Raw genomic sequence first — 10,020 nt, 5'->3', positions numbered from 1 at the left:
TTTTCCTCCCAATTTCAGTGTGAATCTAAAACGAATTTAAAATAAAACCTTTATTTAAAAATTGTAAATATTTTCAAATATCTGCTTACTTATTTGTACTAATAATAAGTAGTAATTGACACTAACTACTCCTACTTTTCAAAACAAGGGCATTCCTGATGCTACAAAGTAATTGATGCAAACATACATAATTTCAATGAAATGCCTATTTTACAAGATTTATGTTAAAATAACACATCCATGTAAACATATTTATCGTATCTTTTTTCTTGTGGTGTGGTTCACTCTCTAGGAAATCTGGTCACCTTAGAACCAAGGAAATAATTCAGATTTTGGAGACTATTTCCATTTACAGCGGGGTGATTTCAAAAGTATAACTTTTTTTTTTTTTTTTTTTTTTGTGAGATGGAGTTTCGCTCTTGTTACCCAGGCTGGAGTGCAATGGTGCAATCTCGGCTCACCACAACCTCCACCTCCTGGGTTCAGGCAATTCTCCTGCCTCAGCCTTCTGAGTAGCTGGGACTACAGGCACGCACCACCATGCCCAGCTAATTTTTTGTATTTTTAGTAGAGATGGGGTTTCACCATGTTGACCAGGATGGTCGTGATCTCTTGACCTCATGATCCACCCGCCTCAACCTCCCAAAGTGCTGGGATTACAAGCTTGAGCCACCGTGCCTGGCTAAAAGTATAACTTTTTAAAAAAAGATAAAATAAAAATTCATTGTGACTGAATCACTTATTATAATGAATGCTTGTCTTTGTTTTGTTTCCTAGCATTTCTTTTAGCTACAATACAACAAAAGCAAATATTTGCCATTGGAAAAAATATTCAAAGGAAGACTGTAAAGGGAATTTGTGACCACAATTATTCAATGTTTCATGACGATGCTTTCTAATACTGAAAAGTTTAAAGGGATAGTCAAAGTTATTCCTCCAAAGATGCTTTGAAGAAATTGATGAAATTAGAGAAACAAAACTGGCAGGACAATCAATCTGACTTTAGATGTCACTGTGTCTTGTGAGAAAAAGTAATTTACCTTTAGAGGATCACTAAGAATTACTGGAAGCCCAAACTCTGGAATGTATCTAAATTTAGTTGTCAATAACACTAGCAGTGAATGTGATAAAAAGGGATCTCTGTTTTATTTGTGTAATACAATACCAATGCAGTATTTAACGCTCAAAGGAAAACAAGTTATACTTGAAATACAGTTGACAATATCAGAATCAAAATAAGCTTCCTGACCAGGCATGGTGGCTCACGCCTGTAATCCCAACACTTTGAGAGGCCAAAGCAGGCGGATAACCGGAGGTCGGGAGCTCGAGACTGCCTGACAAACACGGAGAAACTCCATCTCTACTAAAAATACAAAAATTACCCAGGCTTGGTGGTGCATGCCTGTAATCCCAGCTACTGGGGAGGATGTGGCAAGACAATTGCTTAAACCAGGGAGGAGGCCGGTGTGCTGGGCCAAGATCACATCATTCCACTGCCCTACTGTATGTGTAAAAATGCAAATTCACTGAACCAGACTAAATAGTATTCAGTGGAAGGCTGATCAAAAAATTCAAAAGAGGCAGCGCGTGGTGGCTCAAGCCTGTAATCCCAGCACTTTGGGAGGCCAAGGCGGGTGGATCACGAGATCGAGAGATCAAGACCATCCTGGGCAACATGGTGAAACCCCGTCTCTACTAAAAATACAAAAAAATTAGCCGGGCATGGTGGCATGTGCCTGTAATCCCAGCTACTCAGGAGGCTGAGGCAGGAGAATTACCTGAACCCAGGAGGCGGAGGTTGCAGTGAGCCAAGATCGCGCCATTGCACTCCAGCCTGGGTAACAAGAGCGAAACTCCGTCTCAAGAAAAAAAAAAAAATTCAAAAGAATGCAACTTTTGTTTTATCTACTTCTGACCTAGAACCACCCCCACCCTGCCATCCTACTTCTAGTTGTCCACCTCACTGAAACAAATGACTTTACATCTTAAACATATTGATTGGTGTCACATGTCTCTCTAAAATATATAAAAGCAAGCTCCACCCTGACCACCTTGGGACCATGGTGTCATGACTTCCGAGGCTGTGTCATGGGCAAGTCCTTAACCTTGGCGAAATAAGCTTTCTACTTGACTGAGACCTGACTCAGATATTTTGGGATCACAATCCACAATCACTATGGTGTGACATTTGACTACAGCATTCAGTACAGAGATGAGCTATACAGGTATGTAGCCTGAAAGCAAGAAGTTATACTCTATCACTTATGTGTGAAGTGGGCTACACCATCCAGGTTTTTTTTTGTTTGTTTTTTTGTTTTTTGTTTTTTGTTTTTTTTTTTGAGACAGAGTTTCGCTCTTGTTACCCAGGCTGGAGTGCAATGGCGTGATCTTGGCTCACTGCAAACTCCGTCTCCCGAGTTCAGGCAATTCTCCTGCCTCAGCCTCCTGAGTAGCTGGGATTACAGGCACGCGCCACCATGCCCAGCTAATTTTTTTTTTATTTTTAATAGAGACGGCATTTCACCATGTTGACCAAGATGGTCTCAATCTCTTGACCTCGTGATCCACCTACCTTGGCCTCCCAAAGTGCTGGGATTACAGGCGTGAGCCACCACACACAGCCACCATCCAGGTTTTATAAGGACACTCGATGGTGTTTGCACAAAGATGAAATCACTTAGGAAACATTTCTCAGAAAGTATCCATATTGTTAGGAGATGCATCACTGTCTTTTAAATGGTTAAAGCCTAGGAGGAAAAAAAAAAAGCAACTGAACTCCTGTTATGGTTTAATAACAAAGCTTAACAGAGTTAACATATTTCATCTATTCTAAGATGCTAATAATTAACAAACATTATTTTATGCAACATCACAAATAGGTTGCCAATTAAACCGACTTTCTGAATGACAACAAAAATGTAAACTTACTTCTATTAATGCCAGGAAAGTAAAATGAAAATGATTTGTGGTTCTGACATGTTAAAGCAAAAAAGGAGGAAGCTGTTAGCCTCAGGTCTTGCCTAAGCAAACGGAAACCGAACTTCGAGGCATGTAAACTGACTTAAAAACATTAACAAAACAACCAGTCAATGACAAAAAGCCCAGCTGCCAGTTGGCTCTATGACTATTGACGCTGAGGGAACCATCCCCACAACCAACGGTTGCCCAGGTGGAGCCAGTGAGAAAACTCACTCAGCTGCCACCGCTAAGAGCTTGAAGCCCCAAGCCCTGTTTTTCGTTCTTGTGCTTCAGACACGATTCATGAATCATTCATTTGCTCACACAAACAGTTTAAATTTATTTGGCTTAAAATTTTTCTAACCCCTATATCCTAACCCCTAACTGGTAACCCCTAACTCTAACCCTATTCACTAGCCCTAATCCTCTCCCTAAACCCTAACCATACGTTAGTTTCTACGTTTGCACTGATATGTCCGTGTTGAGTATTAAAACTGCTGTACTGGCAAGGCCGCATGAGTAGTGCGGATTTTATAGCAACATTTTTGGACTGAGGCCCCTTATTACCATCAGGTGTTTTCTACCTGAACACTGGGGTGATTGTATTCGTATTCAGAGGTCATGTCTGCCTTAGGAACGCTCCATTTGTCTTCTGAGGCTGCTGACTGCACCTCACACTGCAGCCGCCTGGCCTTGGGTCGGGAGAACCCAGGTGTGCAGGATTCAGAGGGGCTTTTCGTGTCCCGTTTCCCACACAGAGCTCTTCGTACTAGTCTCTGACCCTAAGCAGTCAGGAATGCAAACAGGAAGGATTTTAATCACCATGGACATGATCCAGAGTTGTCCCAAACCGAGGCTGTGCCCGCTACGTCTGTGCCGTGGAGAACGCAGCTCCACTCTCACAGTGCCCCACAGGTCTGTACTGAGAATGCAACTCCACAGATCACTGCGCAGGTGCCGTGACACCAACTGAAAAGGCAGGCTCGGAAGCCCCCTGCTGGTGGCCAGGCAGTGCGGGGCCCTCTTGCTCACTGTCCTGTGCCCACACCCCCTGGTAGCGGCTAGAGCCACTGCAAGGCCCTCTTGCAGTAAGAGTCCCGCCCCAGGACCTGTGCTGAGGAGGACGGAGCTCCACCCTCACAATGCCCCCCAGTTCTATACAGAGGAGAGCACAACTCCGCAGACTGCTGTGATGGAATGCACCACGGTGGTGTGACATGATGCACACCTGTGGTGGAGCCTCAGGATTCTGAAAGGTGGGTGTGGGCACCCCTTGCTGGGGGCAGGCAGTGCAGGGCCCTCTTGATCATGATGCTGTGCCCGCACCCCCTTCTGGCGGCTAGGGCTGCTGCAGGGCCCTCTTACAGTGTGGTGACCGGCATCACCTGCTGGCAACTGGAGCACTGTAGGGCCCTCTTGCTCACAGTGTAGTGGCAATATGCCCGCTGCTGGCAACCAGGGCAGTGCTACATCCTCTTGCTCATGGTGTGGTGCCTGTGCTGCTGGGCACTCTTACTCGTGACGTAGTGGGGGCATGCACCCTGCTGGCCCCTGGGGGCACTGCAAGACCCTCTTTCCCATCGTGTCCTGGCAGCACTTCCGTGATGGGAACTAGAGCACTGCAAGTTCCTCTTGCTCATGGTGTTGTATTCGTGTGCCCCCTGTTGGCTGCTCGGCGCACTGTAGGGCCCTCTGGCTCACAGTGTAGTGGCCCTGCTGGCAGCTGGGACACTGCAGGGTCATCTTGTTCATAGTGTACTAGCAGCAAGCCCCCTGCTGGCTGCTTTGGACACTGTAGGGCCCTCTTGCACACAGTGTAGTGGTGGCATGCCCACCAGCTACACTGCTGCCAGCAGGGGACACTGCAAGACCCTCTTGCTCAGTGTTGTGGCAGCACGTTCCCTGCAGGCAGCTGAGACACCGCAGGGCCCTCTTGCTCCCTGTGTGATGGCTGGAGCCCCCTACAGGCCTCCTGCAGCACTTAAATTCAGAAAGCCAGTTTATTCAACACCCACAGTTCTGGAAATTCAAACTGAAACGGAGCTATTACTGGAAAGAGCTGATGTCCCAGTTCTTGTCTAACTTGGAAGAAAGATTTTAACCAAGAGGCAGAACAAAGATGGCAGATAACATTATTGAAAATAAATACAGGCCAGGCGCAGTGGCTCACACCTATAATCCCAGCACTTTGGGGGCCGAGACGGGTGGATCACGAGGTCAAGAGATCAAGACCATCCTGGTCAACATGGTGAAACGCTGTCTCTACTAAAAATACAGAAATTAGCTGGGCATGGTGGTGTGCACCTGTAGTCTCAGCTACTCGGGAGGCTGAGGCAGGAGAATTGCTTGAACCCAGGAGGCAGAGGTTGTGGTGAGCAGAGATCGTGCCAGTGCACTCCAGTCTGGGTAAAAACAGTGAAACTCTGTCTCAAAAAAGAAAATAAAATAAATGCAGTGTAAAGAGCTTCTTATAGAAAATATAAGTAGACCCCAAGGGAGGAACGTGCTGACTGTGCTGGAAAACAGCCCAAGAGTCCTGTGCAGGGAATTTTATTATGTACTTCTTCACATTCCTGCCTCTGTCTTAACTCTCCACCTGCTCTGTCTGGTTTTTCTGCTCCCACCTTTGGTCGCCGACGTGCCTCTCTTTGGCTTGTGGGGCTTCCTCACTGTGGGCTAAGGCACATGTGTGGTGATCAATCCGATTCCACTGTTGCGGCTGGCTCCTTCCTGCCTCCCAGCAAGGCCCTGCCGCAGTCCCGTCTGTGCCTCCTGTGCCTCCCTCTCTCTTTCGGATGCCCTTCCCTGCCCTAATCTGAGAAGACAATTCTTCCCACGTTTCTCTTAAAAATGTCCCCTTCGTCCTTCTGATCAGCACGTAGCTAGCAATTTTCTGACATTTTAACTGTAGAGTGAATGATGATCGGGGCATCCTAAGAGGAGTTCTAGGGTGTTTCTTTCTGCATAGGTACCTCTTTTTCCTCCGACCCACAACTGACAAGTGCCCATCCACTCCAGCATTAGAGATGCTACTAATATATAAATTTTTGATGGTCCCTCCAGGTGAGCCTTCCCATCATGTTCATGTCTACCTATCTACCGACTCTAACAAAGCCCACTATCCTGTGTCTTTCCCAAAATAAGTGAAGGAACAATTCATTGGAAACCATAGAAAATAAAATAAATGTAGATGAAAACTTTGCAACTTATTCAAATAATCACGCAAAATCATCCTTATGCTAAAAATGCAAAACTATACAATTTTTAGAAGAAAACATAGAATAAAAGCTATCTGCTCTTGGGTTTGGTAATGAATTTTAACAAACAACACAAACTGTCAATACACACCAAAGAAAGAATTAGGTGAATCTCTTTTAATATTAAAAGTGTATACCCTGGAAAATATCTTGTTAAGGGAATAAAAACACAAGCCACATGTTGAAAGAAACTATTTACAAAATGCAGATCTGAGAAAGAATTTGTATTCAATATACAAAAATATCTTAAAGCCAAGTAAAGTGGGCTGGGTGCAGTGGCTCAAGCTTGTAATCCCAGCACTTTGGGAGGCCGAGGCGTTTGGATCACGAGGTCAAGAGATCGAGACCATCCTGGTCAACATGGTGGAACCCCGTCTCCACTAAAAATACAAGAAATTAGCTGGGCATGGTGGCACGTGCCCGTAATCCCAGCTACTCAGGAGGCTGAGGCAGGAGAATTGCCTGAACCCAGGAGGCAGAGGTTGCAGTGAGCCGAGATCATGCCAGTGCACTCCAGCCTCGGTAACAAGAGCGAAAGTCCGTCTCAAGAAGAAAAACCAAAAAAACAAAACAAAACAAAAAAAACAAGTAAAGCAGCCCAATTAAAGATGCACTTAAATCTGAACAGACACCTAACCAAAGGATTTAAAAGAAACCAGTCCCTTGTTCAAAAGACTCCACTACTGATACCAACCATCCGCCTGAATCTGCCTTTCCTTTCTTGCCTGATAAGAGACCACCCATGACAGAGAGGGTCTGGACAGTATACAGTGGATGCACAGAGCAAGTTTTCACGTCCTCTGCTTCACCTTTTGATGTCAGAAGGCTGAAAACTTCACCCTTTGCCCTGTCATCATGGTAACACTGCCATTTTTTGTACATGGGACCCACGAGGAAGTCAGAAACTCAACTGCGATTGCACTCATTTCTCCTTTCATAAATATTCATGACTCCTCCTAGAGCTTATTCAATATTTGTATTTGGCCATGCCACTCAGCATAAATTTCTGTTTTCTTTATCTCTCCCTTAAAGTGTCTGCTTCTGGCTTCTGGCTGGAGTCTATGCTTCCCAGCCTATTAAAAGGATTTCCCTGCAGGCTGCAACCCTTTACAGGAAGTAAATCTCTCACTGGGTGCAGGCACTCATGCCTGTAATCGCAGCATTTTGGAAAGTCAAAGTGGGTGGATCACCTGAGTTCAGGAGTTTGAGACCAGCCTGGCCAGCATGGTGAAACCCTGCCTCTACTAAAAATACAAAAAATTAGCCAGGCTTGGTGATGGACATATGTAATCCCAAATAATTGAGAGGCTGAGGAAGGAGAACTGCTTGAACCCGGGAGGTGGAGGTTGCAGTGAGCCAAGATCACATCATTGTACTCAAGCCTGGGCAACGAGAGTGAAACACCTTCTCAAAAAAATAAAAATAAATAAAAATGTAAAAAACAAAATTACTCCTTTCCAAATTTATGAACCTCATCATTCTTCAATTGACAGTATTACAAAGTTCAAAAGACCTTCTATACTCTCCCACAGAAGTCCTAGAAATTGTCATTTTGTTAATTAGTATTGATGCGTGAGAACTTGTAATCAAATGAGTAGAAATATTGAGACTGTGTTTTACCAGTTACGTGTCTCGTAATCCAATCAACCAGATCTCTAAAATTAACCATGAGAATACATATGCCTGATTCACGGCTAAAACTTTAGGATGAAACCTATGAGATCTCTATTTGTGTTTTTTGCCTATTCATGTATGTTATGTATATGTGATGTTTTCTTAACTCCAGATAACAATGCAAAATTCATTTATAAAATAATCTAAAACTGCTCTATTCTAACTTAGCTTGGAAAAAAAAAAAATAGGCATTTATACATACATATTCCCCAAACTCCTAGAAATGTGGAAACTGATATAAATGTTTTTCAAGTTAACACAATGTACATAAAACATAGTTAAATAAGATCAATTTAGTATTTTTGGTATAATAAAGCAACTATGCCTTCAGAGCTATCACCATTGAATATAAAACAAACATAAATTTATATTCTTCTTGAGTTCTACTCAAATAAGCTAATATACTTACTAGATACTTAAAATCTTAAAACTTATAGATTGATTCTAATTAAGTCCTTATTCTTATAAAAAAACATTATTTCAATAATAATTTTTTACAATACGTCTGCCTAATAATAGTTTCCAAAGTACTTTTGGTAATTTTTAATCTTAAAATTGAGCTAACTAAAACATTTGCATTAAATATCTAGATCATTTATAAATAAGATACAATACTAAAACATTTTACTGAACATAACTAATTCAATTTTATATAGTTTTGTCCCCTATTTTTATGGAGAGAATAAAGATATTTTGACCTGTTAATAAACTTTTTTTTTTGTCTACTACACAAGTAAAAAAGATAACTAACCTTCCTTGTGTCATATTGGAATTGGTAAAATGTTATGTTTTCAGAGATTATATAAAATTTCTGGAAATTTATCCATGTCTTCCTTATCCATGCTATGTGCTGGTATAGTGTTATGCATCATATTTTCAATTATTATTTTAAATGTCATATGCCACAGACAAAATTGAATATCCTTCTCATTTGTGTTATAATGAACTCTCATCAGATCTTTTGTCATAGTCATTTCATGCTCTTTGTCATTTAGATATTATTTAGGCCTGATGCTTTCCTACAAGCTCCTGCAATCAGCTATGGATCAGAATGTTCATCTCCAACACAGGACTCCCTCTGAGACTCACAGAAAAGACTATGACAGGTACTCTGGTTACAGGCTTCTGATGATATTGCTCAAATAACTTTAAGACCATACACTTGACTCAGTGAAGCTGTCCAGAAGTCTAGTTGAGAAACTGATGGGTTCATGACACGGCTAACCCAAGATTCAGCAAGACTGGAATTGAGTACATGGCACTGAATAAACTGATGAAAATTGATTATAATTTTATAGCTTCTTTTGAGCATTACTGGTACTTTAATGTTATAGTTTCTGGATTTAAGAAATCTCTTTCTCTTCAGCTAACTATAACTCACAACAATTAAGATTACATTTATTTAAATAGAAATAAAGCATTTATCTTTTTCCTCGACTGATTTCTCCAGAATTTTGAAATTCTTACTGAACACTCTTATTTTCCTGACAATATAGTTTTTAGCAGAAGTCTAATAAGAATCTGTTCACCTTAGAACAGGACATAATTGGAAACTTTGTTTATACTATCAAGGTTTTTTACTAGAATATCATATTTAGCAATAGTGTACCTAAGATCAGTTATGACCAGCAATTTTAAGGAACTATGGTTGATTTTTATGGACTCAATCCTTACAAAGCAGTCTGAGAAAAGCCAGCTTAATACCTAGATTACAAGATTCACATCCTTACAGATTAGTAAGAAAGGTCCTTTCCTTGCAGGCCCAAGAATTTGGGGATAGTTTGAGGGTCTCAAGAAGAGAGGAATTCACTCAAAGCTATTAGGACAGCAGCTGAAATTTGATAGTATGTTCTGGGCTTGGCTTTTAGCCTCAATAAGGCCTTTAAAACTCCAATCTGAGATTCTGTAGGAAAACTTGCAGTAAAGAAGCTTGAAAGTACCTATGTGGTCAGCTCCTGTTCTTGCTGCACTTACGTAAATAGTCAGGCAAAATCTAACAAAACCAGACTTATTTTTAAAACAAGAATAATCTTTCATTACCTATATTCAAAAATGATGGTTACTACAGAGAGAAATTTTATGTTTCAATGAAAAACTCAGCCAGGCATGGTGGCACATGCCTATAATTCCA

This window comes from Saimiri boliviensis (genome assembly GCF_048565385.1).
Source record: "Saimiri boliviensis isolate mSaiBol1 chromosome 16 unlocalized genomic scaffold, mSaiBol1.pri SUPER_16_unloc_2, whole genome shotgun sequence".
Classification (NCBI taxonomy): domain Eukaryota; kingdom Metazoa; phylum Chordata; class Mammalia; order Primates; family Cebidae; genus Saimiri; species Saimiri boliviensis.
This window is presented reverse-complemented; position numbering follows the sequence as displayed.